This window comes from Lampetra planeri, chromosome 29 (assembly GCF_965212315.1).
Source record: "Lampetra planeri chromosome 29, kcLamPlan1.2.h2, whole genome shotgun sequence".
In the NCBI taxonomy this organism is placed as follows: Eukaryota; Metazoa; Chordata; class Hyperoartia; order Petromyzontiformes; family Petromyzontidae; genus Lampetra; species Lampetra planeri.
In genome coordinates this window covers 11,707,594-11,723,615 of record NC_136135.1, presented here as the reverse complement: position 1 = coordinate 11,723,615, position 16,022 = coordinate 11,707,594, and the positions used below count along the sequence as shown (strand labels likewise).

The window sequence follows — 16,022 nt, the reverse complement described above, 5'->3', positions numbered from 1 at the left end:
GAACTTCCTCTTTAGATTTTCCCCACCATACGAGTGGATTCATTTGGGGTGTTTTTGACCAATTATCAAAACTAATGCGATAGCGACAGAGGGGTTTGTTCGCAATTCTCAGAGGATACACCATTTGATCCACTGGGCCTGCAGGGCTTCTGGCTTCACATTACATTTCTGTTGTATCCCGCACTTTGTCACGTCGCGTTGTTACAGGTTGTACTGGTTACGAGCTGTCGTGATGAAAAAAGATAGGATAGGCTTTTACCTTTTCTGGCAATAACACAGGAGATGTTAAGATGTTCAAAGATCAGACACGCCTATTGCAAGGCATTAAGTCTGCACGAACCACACGTACTTGTGGTAAATCACGCAAACAACATGATTGGATATTGTACGCATAATCATCGAAACTAAACTATTAAACTAAACTCTTTTTTGACTTAAAGCTTTCGTGACTGCAGGAATTCATACTCTTTGGGTATTTCGGTTAAGTCACCAAAAGACCCAAAGAGTATTTTTATTTTACCAGGTAAGGCCCACAGCGATATATGGCGCTTTGTCGGACGCGACCTGGCCACAAACGATAGCTGAACGAAGTGGCTACTCTGGTGGATTTTTTTTTTATAGCAGCCAAATACTCTAAACGCGTGATGTTGTGATTCTAAATGTGGAGGGAAAACCGGATGACCCGGAAAAAAATCCACGCGACATGTAAACTCCATATATACAACAGACGTCAAGGGTCGGGATCGAACCCACGCCCCCTTGTATACCAGGCCAGGCAGTTAACATATCGAACCCATTACTTCCTGTATACCAGGCGAGGCAGTTAACATCTCACCACCGTGTTACTCACGCAATTGTCCAACACCAGAGACAACTTCGGAGACATCATCCATGAAAGGGTCCCGTGGTTGTGATCCTTCGTGTGTGTTAGTGCTGCTTCGTGGCACACCAGCTGCGTCAAGAGCGAGTTGGCTGCGTTGGTGAGATGTGAACTATCTCGCCTGGTATACGGGAGGTAGTTCGAGATGTTAACTGTCCGGCCTAGTATACAGGAGGTTGTGGGTTCGATCCCGACCCTGACATGTCTCTCTCCCCGTGGTCGCGTGGATTATTTATCCGGGTCCTCCGCTTTTTTCCTCCAAACGTGCGTTTGCAGTATTTGGCTGCTACACATTTCCACGTGATACTCCACTTCGCTGAGCTATCATTTGTGGCCAGGTCGCTTCTGAACAAGGGCCATATATAGCCCGGTTGGCCTTGTCTGGTAAAAAAAAAACACGTAGATTATTTCTTTGTTTAGAATGGGGCCCCAGCTTCCAGGTGGGGATCCTCCTTTGCAGGCACCGCGGTCCTCCCGTGCCCCGGGCTCCAGGCAGGACGCCCCCTGGCGGCGCCGCTCGCCCGGAGCAGGAGGGAGAGAAGAGCTCTGCTTCTCTGAGAGGGACCCCAGGTGTATGCACGATATGTTGAACTTTTTCGCACCGCACGAGGCCAACAGCGCTAATCTGAGGTGCGCGGGGGAAGGACAACAAACTAAACACAAAAATCAGTTCGAAATAAATTAGTTTTCAGTCTCGGTGATTTAAAAGTGCATAGCGCCCAGTGGCTTCCTAATGTCGGAAGAGCGTTCCAGACGGCCGCTGAAGCGCATCTGCCCCTACCTCCTCAAGGCCTCTCTTGTGTCCCAGCGGTTGACCGCGGTGTGGCCTGGTGTGTGGGGGCTTGGCGGTGGGGTCGTGACCCGGCACCCCGGGGCTTGACCACGCGGGCTGAGTGAGAACACTGAGACTTGTGAGTCGGCTTGAGGGTGCTTGCGGTGCGAAAGAAGTTCAACATACATACTAAAACCATCCGCCCACCACGGTGATCGCCGCCAAGTTCCCCTCCATCCAGGAATGAGGGGCCGTCCATAAATGACGTCACACATCTAGGGGGGGGCAGGGGGGTCGGACATTTGTAACGATGTGTGACGAGGGGGGGAGGGGGGGTTTGAGAAATGTGAAGTCACATCAAAATGCGCAACTTTAAATAAATATAAACAATATAATTGTTATAACAACACTAATTTTTTATTAATTTTTATTATTAACTATTTGATTATTTAAATTTACTAAGGTCACCTTTTATTTATTCCATTATTTCTTTAGAACTGCTTTTTGTGTTTAGTTTGTTGTCCTTCCCCCGCACCTCCGATTAGCGCGGTGGGCTACACGCGGTACGAAAGAAGTGCAACATGCATACATCTCGCTAGCTCGTCAAGAGATTTCACACTTCCAGCCGCCTGACGTGGATTGATAACCCCACGACTCCTTCCCTCCTTGCAAGCCAACAAGTTGGGGATAGAAAGTCGATCCCGGAAGAATCGATTCCCGATTCTGGTCACAAGACGATTCGGAGACATTTTTAGACAGGCGTGTCGTCTCGCTTAACGAGCAACCGCGGAATTTGCTTGGTAAGCGAACACTCTTCAAACGAACATTCGCCCGTTTTGCGAATTTGCATAAATTTGAATTGCTCTCGTTATCGTGAATTCTCGTAAATAGAAGGCCCGTTAAGTGAGACACGCCGGTATTCCGTGCGAAAAGGGGGTTGACTCCAACCCCACAATACATTCTAAATCTTGGAATTTCATGAATAAAAAAATCGACTCATTTATTTCCACAGCTGCTGCAGTGACGTCCACAATTGTGCTGGGGCCATCCGTTTAGCACGTAAGCAAAACATCGTGAACCCTCCCTGTACGCACGCGTACTTTTACCCCCCCCCCCCACCTGCGTACGTGCTCTTGACACACTACCCCCTGAATCCTATAGAACGGCTGATATTTAATCCACGCAGAAACGATCAAGGATTAATAATATTACCGTGTTTAAGCAAACAGAGAGTCCACCGCCGGACTAACTCATTTGAAGGCCAATGTAGACAAATTATCGAGGCTTCCCCCCCCCACCCCCCGTTTCCTATGCGTACTTACATTGTCAGTAATCCCCCCATACGCAAGCGTACGCATTTGGGTTACCCCCTCCCCTCTCCATGCGTACGTACTAAATGGATGGCCCCTGTGTGACGTCCCTGTTCGTTGACAACGCATAAGCACGTGAAAAGTGCCATTTGCAGAACAAATTACTGAGTCTTTGCGAGAGTGTGTAGGTCTGTGAGACTACGGGTCTATGTGGAACTCTATGCATCTCTGTTAGTGTTTGGGTCTCTATGTGAGTCTATGGGTCCCTGTGAGTCGATGGGTCTCTGTGAGTTTGAGTCCCTGTGTAAGTGTGTGGGTCTCTTTGCAAAGCTTTGGGTCGCTGTGCGAGTCTATGAGTCTCTGTGCGAGTCTATGAGTCTGAGTGTGTGGGTCTCTATGTGAGTCTATGGGTCTCTGTGTGAGTCTGAGGCTTTCTTACGTCTTCTCAACACATGTCCAGATCATCTCAGTCTTGCCTCCCTTCTCGAGAATACGAGCAACCTCTGCTAACGCTCAAATTCTTCACTGCTCCTCCTCCTTTCCCTTCGAGCTGTTCCCAGCATCCACTTCAGCATCGGCATTTTGGCACTTTGCAGAACTCGTCTGTGTTCCCGAGTGCTCGCGTCTCCACACCAAATCAAAACGTCATTCTCTTGCCCACACGCTGAGTGAAGTCAGACTTTTTCAGAAGACACGCACACTCACGTGCAGATATGACCACACACCGACTCATATGCACATGTTGTAATGCAGACTTCACATCATGATTTATTGTTTACCAGGTATCATAAATCATTTCTTACAACTTCCAGTTGTGTACCCACTGTCATTCCTCGTATATATGTTCAGCTTCTTTTGCACCGTACGTAGCCAACCGTGCTAATCGTAGCTCAGTTCTATGCGTAGAGCATCACTACGATTACAGCGCATGCGACGCACTCCTCACGCCTGGACAAAATAGTGATTGCAGCCGTTTCATTCGATACATTTGCCTCTCTCCGCACATCATATTCAACTTCGATGCTTTAAAATATTTTTTTTGTTCAATATGGAAATTTACTGTATATAATACTCTGCATATAAATGTATCGTCTGGTTGATCTTAAATAGCTCTTTGTAATTTACATAATTTAAATTCAGCAGCTAGATTTTCTTATTTTCACCATAGACATACATTCGTTACAAAATAGATTTTCAACTTAAAACACGAACTTTACTCCACTCTGCGGTACACATGGGTACTTTGGTCGACGGTGGGCGAAGTGTAACGAAGTCGGTTTCATTCAAAGCCTCCCCAATTCGTAGATGTTTACCCTTGAGAGGAAAGTGAAGGCCCGCCATGCCCTCTGGCAGTTGTCGACTGCTACCAAGTTGATGTTTAGTGACGTTGCCGCAAACTGCAGACGCCGTTTGGGAGGCAGCCCCGCCAGCTCATAACGAGCTGCTGTCAATATTCGCTGTGTTTGTAAGACAGCTGTAAGGCCTGTAACCAGTCACCCCCACCCGCCTTGCCATACCTGACAATCCACAGGGGTTTTACCACATTGGGGGTGGGGTTTCGAAGACCGGCGTTTCTGCCACTCACGTCGCAGGTGAGCCGTGACATTGACCACAATGCTGTGTTGTGGCCTTGTGCGTCTTTCAGAATCGCGCCTCCGGAAATGCGGGCGTGGAAGTTGATGCAATCGCGCTTTGGGGTTTGTGGGCTTCTGCTCCCACAGGATTCGCCAGCACGCGGAGCGAAACATCGCGCGACAACAACATCGGGAGAGAGACGCAATTTTGGTTCACATCCGACATCTTGATAACCTCAACATTTCTAGAGGTTGCTTTTCGGTCCGCAATCTGGAAATGGCTCCACATCTTAAAACGGTCAATGGTATAATATGCCGCGAACTGCGCGCCATTATAGAAGCTCACATCACCAAAGGCGCGATCGCCACGGTGTTCGCCACAGGGCCAGCGCACCGCAGCACAGCGCAACTCTTCACGGCCACCGGCTACGCCTGCCGATGCAGCGGCCTGGGGAGTGGGGGTCATGCCCCATGCCCAGCTCCCCACGACCCCGGCCCCCTTCGCACGCTCACCGTGACGTCACAATGCAGCGAAGTTCCATTCTACGTGATGTGTTTCGGTCAAATTGGCGCCTTAAAATAATAATCTTTAACCCATAAGGGGCCGTCCATAAATGACGTCACGCACCTAGGGGGGGGGGGGGGCAGACATTTGTGACGATGTGTGACGAGGAGGGGGGGGGGGTGAGAAATGTGACGTCACATGAAAATGCGCAAATTTAAATCAATATCGAATTGTTATAACAACACTCCTACAGCATCAGAGTGTAGCGCCACATTAAATACGCACTACAATGACAATGGTTTAAAGCGATTTGAAGCATGGTTTATTTTAAAAATGGAAATATGGTTTTGGGGGGGGCAGAGCTTTGTGACGTCATATTTGAGGGGGGTCTGACTTTTTGTGACGCCGTGTGACGAGAGGGGGGGGGTCAAAAATCGTCCAAAATCGCGTGAAGTCATTTATGGACGGCCCCTAACGTATGAACGCGATCAAAACTCGTTTCCCGTTACGTAGAGCATCCGCACTGCTACGTGCTTTCTCTCATTCTCCGCCACATCGTGGGCTCGGTGAGAGAAGTGGAGCATGAACCATCATCACGCGGACTCAGGTCACCCTCGCAGCAGCAGCAGCCGCTCTTGGCTATCGTCATCGAACAAAGACGGTCACCGAATCGTGTGCTTTCGAACGCTCTTCTTATGATTTTGGGAAGCCACTGGAGGTGTGCACTTGAAAATCTTTATTGAAAAATAATTTCATTAGAACTGCGCGTTCATGTTTAGATGGTTGTCCCTCCCCCCTGCACTTCCGATTAGCACGGTTAGCTACGTGCGGCGTGCGAAAGAAGTTCAACGTACGGTAAACACAAGCGCCAGCTCCTCGCGACGTTGCTGGGCTCGCCACTCGACGCGTGAGCCCCGCACAGGGGGCCGCGTGCCGCCGCCGTCTCCCCAAGCACGGCGAGCCCCACTCGCGGGGCCGCTCGGAGACGGGCGGACGGACCACGGATCGACTCCCCCTCTGCCCGGAGCGTTGATTGGAGGAGATTTACTCAACAAACCCCGCCCCCCGCCCCCACAACTTTCACTTCTACTCTCGGGTCAAATCTGTTATCCGAATGTTGTGATGGCAATGTATGTTGAACTTGTATGCTGAACTTCTTTCGCACCGTACGTAGTCAACCATGCTAATGGGAGGTGAAATGGCGTCAAGCCAGTGCCACCAACCGTCGTGATGGGAAAACGACCGTGATGTGCTCCTTGTAGTGGCAAAGCAACTCGTTGTGGCTCGCCTTCACACCGTGACAGTTACAGAATGGCCTGGCACACCCTGTAACAAAGTGGTGGTCAGTTCCGCACCGATGACGCCCCCCAAACGCACGCGTCGTCACAGTCTGCTTCTCGCGTCCGTCTGAGTGGACAGCAATATGAAGTTCCAGCCAGGCGGGAAAACCACACCGCAGCTTCTGCTGCTACTGCTGCTGCCTTCATTTGAATGTGAACCTGGCAAGGGTACAAAATGCGATCTCCGGTTTGCTCGGGTGTGCCTGCAGTCACATTCCAGACCTCCTTTCAATCAATTAATCTTTCGTTTACGTGCCAATATCGCCCTCAATAGTAAACGAAACTATTTTTTTATTTTACCAGGTAAGGCCCATTGAGCTATGTCGTTCTTTTACAGAAGCGACCTGGCTATCACACACGCAAGCGCAAACGAAGTGGCTCATGACGTGGAAATGTATCGCAGCCAAATTAGTTACTAGCTCAGCACGTTGATTCTAAATTTGGAGGGAAAAACTGGAGGATCTGAAGAAAAATCCACGCGACCACGGCAAGAGAGACACGCAAACTCAGGGTCGGCATCGATCCCACGACCTGCTGCATACCAGGCGAGGTAGTTAACATCTCGCCAAAGTAGGCATCAGTGCTGCAAATCGCTCATTCTCGTCACCGGACCCGCGGTGCTTGCGGGTGGCTGTGCGGTCTGCAAAAGCGCGCTCTGGAACAACATCTTCCAGTGAGCTGCCACCCAAGAGCAGTGAAACTGCCAGAGAGCATGGCGACTCTGCCCCGTCAGCTTCTTAACGGTGTTTGTAAAACAACAACAACATTAAAATAGAGCTACATTGTTTTTGTAAAGCAAATTAAAACGACAAACTTAAAAAAAAATACCAAATGAGCGGAGACCGTCACCAGAGCTGGATTTATCTGCCGTCAAATGTGATTGCGTTTGGTTGTAATCACAATAGACTGTACATAACTGAGTAGAGCCCCCCCCCCCCCACAAGTAATTGTACATTAACGATGAAATGCATTGTTTAACATCCGACACTCAAGCCATCCGTGATTTGGTGTTCACCAAAGTGAAGGTCGCTCGCACACACGCGCGCACACGACTCACGCCCCCTCACTCTCCTCCCACCGCCAGGGGTCAAAGTGCAGCAATATAGTTCTCGTTTGGACCCCCCGTGTGCCATCTTTGGAATTACCCAAGATAAATCCGTTGTGGGTCAACAATGGGGCCGCGGTTACCTGTACTCGGTAAAGGGAGATGCGGGCGCTGCGCTGCAGTGACTCGCTCGCGCCACCGCTGGTGGAAGGCTCTCCACTAGAGGGCGCGATAGAGAGCCCCTCTAGATGTTTTGCAAGAGGTCGGAGTGCCCGCACACTTTACCCCACCACACTGTAGTGTACCCATTTATACTGCTGGGTGGACAGAGGCGGCGGTGGGGGGGTGATATAAGAAACTTGCACCGTTGTTGTTTCAACCACCGGGCCAGGAGATCGAACCGGCGACCTCTGGGTTGCGAGTCTTGGTGCACGAACCATTACGTCACGGCTGTCCCCTCCCCCCCCGTTTCCTTGAAACAGTTTTAAAGAATCCCAGCGATGGTAGGGTTGTCTTAGAGCAGTGGTTCTTAACCTTTACTGCGGCCTGCACTCCTTTAGTTGTCAATTGTAATTTGGTTTATGTTAATATAGAGGGTTTGATTAAACAACGTAGTTGGAACTCACGTGCCCGTGATTAATTTGTGTTTTCAATTATTTACCTTCTAATAAAGTTCTGCCCATGTCTCGCACCCCCATAAAGGGCATGTCGCACCCCAGGGTGTGCGTGCACCCCAGGTTAAGAATTGCTGTCTTCGAGAGAGAGGATTCATCATCACTGCCATCAGGCCTCGCCACGCAGCAGCAGCGCCGCCGTGTGATTGGGTGACACCAAACCACAAAGTCCGGGGAGTCCAGCACTACCACTCTGCTGCCCTACTTCTGAACCCGCGGCCCCCTCTCCTCTTGATCCACACACTTTGCTCCTGGACGGCATTCTTTTGCTCTTCCCGGCAACAAGAGCAAGTGGAAGCTCTCCCATATGGGAGTAAAAATGTAACGATTCAACCACTGTACACAGCACTGCACGTGTTCTAATAAACAATCGTATAAAGAACTGCATATTGTTAAAAAGGGATTTCCCACACGGTTAACTTCTTTATTGGTTCGTTCCTTTGCGTAATTTTTCCCGAAGACAATGGAAATTCATGTAGGCATGGGGAAGCCTGGGAAGGCTTTCTTATTAATAAATGTTTTAAAAACGGTTTATCTCTTTAAACACGGTGGGTGCACGAGCCCGAGAGCACAGCGACGTCGATCGTAAGATGTGCGGAGAGGTTGTTCACCGGCACAACGATGCACGACGCTTGGGCTGTCCTCTTTCTCACACACCCAAGACCTTGGCTCTCGTGACTCGATGTACGATCAGAGGTGGAGCATTCCTTCCCCAAAACACCGTGTTCTCCAGATCATAAGGTGCAGTTTTCCCTCCACTGTACACCAAAGCAAAGGCGTGCGTCTGATAATCTGGTGAGTGCGCGTGTGTTTGTGTGTGTGGACGGCTAGATTTGTGCGACTTCATTGACACAGGGGCACGAGTTTGGGGTGCCTCTTGCTCTCCAGAGCGTCTTATAATCTGGAGAATATGGAAACTGCAAAATGTCCACCTCTCTGCAGGCAGATGGCAGGCAAGGACAATTTCAAGCTGCCTTTTTCTACTTACGAGCACCAAAAAAGGCAATAGATTTTATTTATTTATTATGTGTTTCTTAAAGAGGCAACGAGGCTATCACATTGATGCCATACACGGGCAACAATGTCGGTCTGCTGCATAATCAACGTGGCGCGATGGGGAGCCGCAATGATTGCGGCGGACGTATCGCCACACACGTTGCCGTCAACTCCACGAACACTTCGCAACATTTCCTCGCAGCAATCTTACATTTTTTGCCAACCCTTTCACCTCAGCCAGGTTAGTTTAACACGTAGTAGTCATAGGCTTTTGCGACATGTTATCCACAAGAGGTTTTTGTTTTGCCGCTAGATCGCGTAAATATAAGTCGCATCAGATTGGCTCACAAGCAACGACATCACGTGTACCCCCTCGATGTAAGACCGGCTGTCGCCTGATGAGGCTGGTTGTAATTGACGGCAATACGTCACGGTAGTCTACATGTAAATGTTGTGGCTTCACTCTCCAACACACTGGTGTGCTGAGCTAGTAACTAATTGGCACGTTCTGTTCACGTGACAAACCTTAACCAATTGACTGCGTCGAGTGGTTGCGGCGGGTTTAACGGCACATTTATATTTACGCGATCAAACGTAAAAAAGTACTCTATTCTTGGCAGGTTCATGACATTCCGTGAACTCCTTGGACGTAACCGCACACTCCAAACGCTCGGTTCTGTTCGAACGCCTGACCGGGCAGGGTTTGCGCCCTTTAACTTCCGTCGTGGCCCACTGGATAATAGCTGCCATGTATTTAGCCACCGCAGGAGAGGGGGCGCAAAACTTGCCGGCCACGGTTCAACCGCGTCTCCTCTGTGCCCCAGTTGCAGGTGAAAGGGTTCATGCAGGCCGCATGTGTCAAGCGGTAAAGTTGTCAGCTTCATGTGAATATCATAGTGCAAGATCTTTATACTAATACAAAGATAATATTGAACATCCATATATAAGTACGTAATTAAAATGCATTGTCTATGGTCAAACTATAAAAACAAGAGCTTGAAGATTGTATACAGGGATTCATATTTCTTAACGATTCTTCTTTTTCTGTGTGACCACGTGTAGTGTTGCACAAAGCAATATAACACGAGTTCAACGTCGCAAAAAGGGTTAATTTTCCAAATAGAAAATACAGCGAATCATAAGCAACATCTATAGCGTTTTAAATTGTACCGGCGTTCCAAGGCTGTGTTAATTTCACGATTGTAATATTCACGTTCAGATCAGCGTTATTAATCTCAGCATCCCAACAAGGTTCCTGTTCAGAATGTGAACCCTGCCGCTGCATAAAACTGTCATCGCCGTAATGTACTCTTGTGTGCGCGTCGCTCTCTTGCGTCTCTATGTACCCGGAAACGATACGCAGACGTATTGTAGCCGATGCGTCTCTCCACAAAATCTGGAAAACTTCAAGCGTTTCCTTTCCATCATGAAAAAAAAACCTGTGATGTTTCCATGAAAAATAATAAATGCTATGTAATGTAATTTGCAAAGATTCAGAAACGTGCGAAACGGGAAGACAGCCACAGCCAGTGCCAACAATTACCGAAACTCTGTGGTCCTATGTTGGTGATGTTTGGCCAAACTCTATCATTGAGTGTTTATTCCACGATGATGAGTTCGTGGAATAAAGTAACATTTTTTTTCTTCTAAATTTAGCACGAAAGTCAATGTACCGTGAAAAGGATACAAATTGTATTCCCTCCAAATAATAACGCAACATGAACAATAACATGGAGGCAGGTGGTCCAAACTTTCCAGAATGGAATATGAAAAGTGCACCCCTATTTATGTTTTACTGCAGTGACTCCAAGCAACGTGTGGTAAAAAGCACACAAATTGTTGTTCGAACGTATTTATTTATTAATGGCCATTTCCCGAAATATCATCTATTTGTACATTTATATTTCTCCAATTGAGAGCCACGGTTTTCTTGACGAATGTGTAGGAGTTCCCACAACTGGGCACTGTGGTCATGACCAGCTCCAGTTTGGTCTTGGAGGTTTCACTCCAAATCAGTCGAGTGGAATTACATTTTAATTGGGCTGCGTGACGATGTATGGAAGCTACCTGGCCTATCGCTCCACACGAAGTTCCTGGTCTTCTCAGCCACAGTTGTGCCCTCCCTTCTCTACGCTTGCGAAACATGGACCCCTCTAAAGGGACATCTTGAGCCGGTTTGAAACAATCAAGTGGCTGCCTCTGATCCATCCTGGGTTGAACTGGACTGGATTGTGTGAGGAGCTCACAGCTCCTCGCCAGTTCTGGACACAGTCCCACTAGTGAGTACATCTTGCTGTCAAATAACCATAATTTTGCCAACGAGTGGCAGAATGTTGGCCAAAATATATCCATGAATTGGTCCATTTAAGTTTAATTGGTGACTTAAAACTCCTGTGCGACTGAATGAATGTCTGAATGCAATAAAGCAACGATTATATAGTTGTTTGTGTTGCCAAAGTAATTGTCAAATTAGTGACAGTATTTGGTTGCCACTATAAATATTTACACGAAACAAGCCACTTCATTGGGCTATGATTTGTGGCCAGATCGCTTCTGTAAAAAAAGAGCTACATAGCTCAGTGGGCCTTACCTGGTAAAATAAAAAGTAGTTTAGTTGTAATTTTGTCTATTTTTGTATTCTTTAGATGTTCTATTACAATTTTTTTTTACCGTTGGTTGTAAAATTAGTTTTGTAATCCTGCAAGTCTCCTTTGTGCCCTTGTCATGGCTCGCCGTTGTCACTCTAGGTAATGTTAATTGACAATTCAGAATGTCAGCCATGGACATGGCAGCGGCCTGGTATGCCCGATTGAGGAATGTTTATCAGAAACGAGTCAAAGGGATTCGACAATGAGCACTGAGGCAGTACTCATCTGCAGGCTACAGCCCTGAGCCAGTGATGGAAACTACACGTTCCTATGGCGGGGGCGAGTCTATGCATAGGACAACCACTGGTGACTTCCTCACAAAGCGGTTGTCGCATGATGAGGCGGGTTTTAATTACCGGAAAAACGTCACGGTACTCAAATTGTAAATGTTGTGGGTTTACTCTCCAACACACCGGTGTGCTGAACTAATCACGAACTGACATGTTTAGTTTACGTGACAAACCCTTAACTAATTGGCTGTCGGGTGGTGGAGGGTTTAACGACACATTTATATTTACGCGATCTCACCAAAAAAAACCCTCTATTATGGATAAAGTGTTTATTTGATCGACCCCAAAGAGATGATGGGCTCAGTCAGCACCCAATCATGAATTGAACTCACAACCTTCCCTATTGCGAGCCGCTCACTCTGCCACCGAGCCATCCGGCCAGATGCAGTAAATACCGGGAGTAAGAACGTTCCGCGATGAGCATCCTGCAAAAATATTCAGCACAGCTATTTTGGTTTTTGCACCAGCAGGAAAAATGCAGGAGGCTTCATCTCTGCAGCTGACAATAAAATAACACAGCCTTGAAACGTCAATTAATGAAGGCCTTATACCGAACATTTACAGTGCGCTGATTTAAAAAATATTGAATCTGGCCCTTTTCCAACCAAACCGCAATGAAATGTAAGATTTTAACACGTGATCATTTGAGCATTTTTGATAGCAGCTACACAGTTTTACACGAGCCTAAAAATAAACTTTATTTTATATATCTCTTTGCAGTCCTTTGGTTCAATGAATAAGAGAAAGGTGGAGATCGGAAAACATTTTGATCTGGTCGCTTCAGAGTTCTCATATCCATTCACTGGTTGCAAGAACAGCGTGCAGATCGACGGTCGGCAAAATGCGCAGCCCTGCAATGTCCTGCTCACGCGAGCTACGTGCTCGAAGGATGCACTCACTCCAGGGATCCGCAATCTCCACCGTTTTCCCATCATCCCCGTTGGTTCTTGTATCGCGATTACCACTGCAACTCGCAGCGTCAACTGTCTTTGGTTGCCGTTTCAGCGCGATCTTTTCGTCTTCGGGTTCTGTGTAAATTTGGTTGGAAAAGAAAGACGATTAGGGATGGTTTTTCTTTTTTTGTACGATAAAAAAAATTACAATCCAAAATTTTGGCAAATTAAATATTGCTTCATATTTGTTACTTGCACCAATATATCAAAGGCCATGGACATACATTTTACAACCCCGCGCACACAAACAACACCACAAAACCCTAACGGTGCCGTTCACACCCAGGCTATGAAATCGTATTCACAATAAATAAATAAAAGACGACCGCCGAGAGCCGTACGCCGCTGCTGAAGGTGCCGCGTGAAGACGATTTGCATTTCGACGGCCTCCGAATGTCAGTGTGGGTCTCTGTCTGGCACCGAGAGGGTCACGGTGAAGAAACATCTCCTCGGCACAACTCTCTAGTCGTTTTCACAAAGGAGTATTTTTAGAGAAGCGAACGTCAATACACAAATCAAATGTAGCGTGGATCGTATTCAGTATGACGACTGTGACGGCATGTCATTGTGAGGGAGGTGATTGTCAGCAGGTATATCCTCGGTATAACTTGCAGGGCATGAACCGCAGGTGTGCTGATAAATCTGTTAAAACTTGCAACGTAATGTTAATGTTACAATTCATATTTGTACGCAGCTTTTGCGATTTTGATTGTTGTAATTGACGACGCATATTAAAATTAGTTTAAATCCGTATGCGGAGCATCGTGGTGACCGCATTGCGCTATGAACCCGAGTTCAATTCCCACTCAAGGCCAATAACAGTGGAGAATATTTATATCGCTCCTGGGCCTCCCCTAGGTCTACGTGGCCTCAAATGAGTATCTGGGGCGATGTGTAAACATCATCACTGGGGAAACAAAGGCATGGCGTTGGTCACCCACCCCCACGTGTGCCGTGTCTGCCTTCATAGGTGCTCGCTAACAGCACTTGCCCCAACAGTATGTGAAAGGCTACGTGGGGGATCTTTGTCTGTCACCAGATCTATGTAACTGTATTGACACCGGACTCAATTTTCGGGCAGCCCCCGTGTTACTTTCCGGAGCGTCTTTTAAAATATTGTCCAAGAACGTGGTTATCCTCTGTATTTGATTTTACACGCGTTCAAATTCTGCCGGCTTTTCCCAAAAATAATTTTTGGCGTTCGTAATGTCCATCAATGTTGTTGAATAAACAGGCAGTTTTTTTTCTACTTTCTCCGTAAGGCATAAAAGACACGCCGTATTTTACACGAACACACGCGCGCAGTGCGGAACGAATTCCAGAGATGTTTCCTCCCGGGCGGGTTGTATCATAACGTTTATGCAGCGGTAGCACCAGGTCAGTTACAAAACTCTATACGTGAAAGTTACAGCACCATAGGCCATCTCACCGGTGAGTGTGAATGTGCGCGCAATGCCACAGTTGCAATAGCCTCTTTAATACTACAGCTGTCAGCATTAGCAATGGATGTGGTGTTACGGCGAGTGGTAACCAATGGGTCGCGATAGTTCCGCACCATTCCGCCAACACTAAGTGCGTGCCGCGTTAGCGACCAGGGCAAGCGGCGTCACCCGGTTGACATAGATCCTGTACTATTTACAAATAAGTAATTTTTTTGTTTATAAATATGCATTTTATATTCGTAAAATTTAAACACAAAATTACAATATCTACTTGGCTAACTTGTATTAAATAAAGAGCACCGTTTGAATACTGCTGTATTTATATATTTCATTAATGTCTCGATTTCATCAAGACCTCTCAGCCTACTTATTTCGGCAGCGCGCCAATCGTTCGCGACGTCTGGAAGTCACTTTCTTTTAAGTGGCGAAAGATGAGAAGTTGAAAAAAATTATAATGACATCTGTAAATTTCTCCCAACTCTCTTGACTGAATGTCTTGTAAACAGACGTGACCTACGTTGGGTTTAGGTGTAGAGTATTTGCAAAACACACCACATAAAACCATTCAAATGATCAAAACACCATGAAGTGTCAGTAGAAATAAATTAGATGTTCATTAACTAGTAATTAGCCAAACTCAGCACTGTAAGTTTTTTTTGAAAAAAAAATATTTCAGGTTATGTCAAATAATTAGCACTTTTGTTTTAAATAATAACGCACAATATGATATAAAATTCGCTGTACGCACGACAACCGTATGTCAATTTGGAGCATGTGGAACTCGAGCGAGCGAACGTGCGTGAGGTGGAGGGCGATCGGGAAACAAGATGGCTGCCACGGAGTAGTCGGCTGAGCGCCGACGAAACTGAACGGGGGGGGCACCGCACCGCCCAACCGGGCCCAGCTGGGCCCCCCCGCCCCTCACCCCCACCGGGGGACAAGGCGCGCAGCGACATTGGCGGTGCATAGCGAGCGTCTTCCCAGAACCCCGGCGAGAGCGTGGGGGTTTCTTCCTTCGTCGAGGACGGTGGATGATCGCCGAGCTTCAACCGTCGCTACGGCATTACCTGCTGTTTGTCACGGGTGTAGTCGTCATGTGCCTTTTTGTTCAAGTTCATAGAGCTATGTTGTTATTAATTAAGGCTGATAAAAGTTGGCCAACATTTGTCGCGTTTGTCAATGTTCCTCAGCTCTTACTGCGAGCCACACACACACCTGTTTCTCTGCTGCTGCTACTGCTGTATCTCTGTGTATGAGTGTGTTTTGGAGATTTCCCTTCAGTCGTCATGACAGATGTATCTGTCTCACTCTCTCTCGCTCTCTCTCTCGCTCTCTAAGCAGCGTGTGCTTGGTACTGAGGTAGTAATTTCTCAGGCATTTGCAGCTCAGGTGATTGTGATGGATCGTGTCAGGAGATCCGCTGATCTATGGAAAAATAAACACAAGGCCATTCTTATTATGATGACTGTTATTAGTATTATTGTTCATTCGTTACATACGTGCGTAATCGTAACACAACACAGATCACGAATCGGCAGTCCCAACCCAAACCGACAACATTGACGTTAACCAGGTTTTATTCACCAGCAAAAT

The 16,022-nt window shown here is 47.3% G+C and overlaps 1 protein-coding gene across 2 annotated transcripts in view; it reads right to left on the bottom strand.

Moving 5' to 3' along the window:
* Positions 1-3,704: 3,704 nt before the first annotated feature.
* The window catches only part of LOC144728673 (protein turtle homolog B-like), a 183,443-nt gene continuing 171,125 nt past the window's right edge, over positions 3,705-16,022 (bottom strand). For both annotated transcript variants that reach the window (XM_078608261.1, XM_078608260.1), the window contains one exon: positions 3,705-15,854. The gene's annotated coding sequence lies outside the window, so the exon portion shown is untranslated. The remainder of the gene's footprint in view (positions 15,855-16,022) is intronic.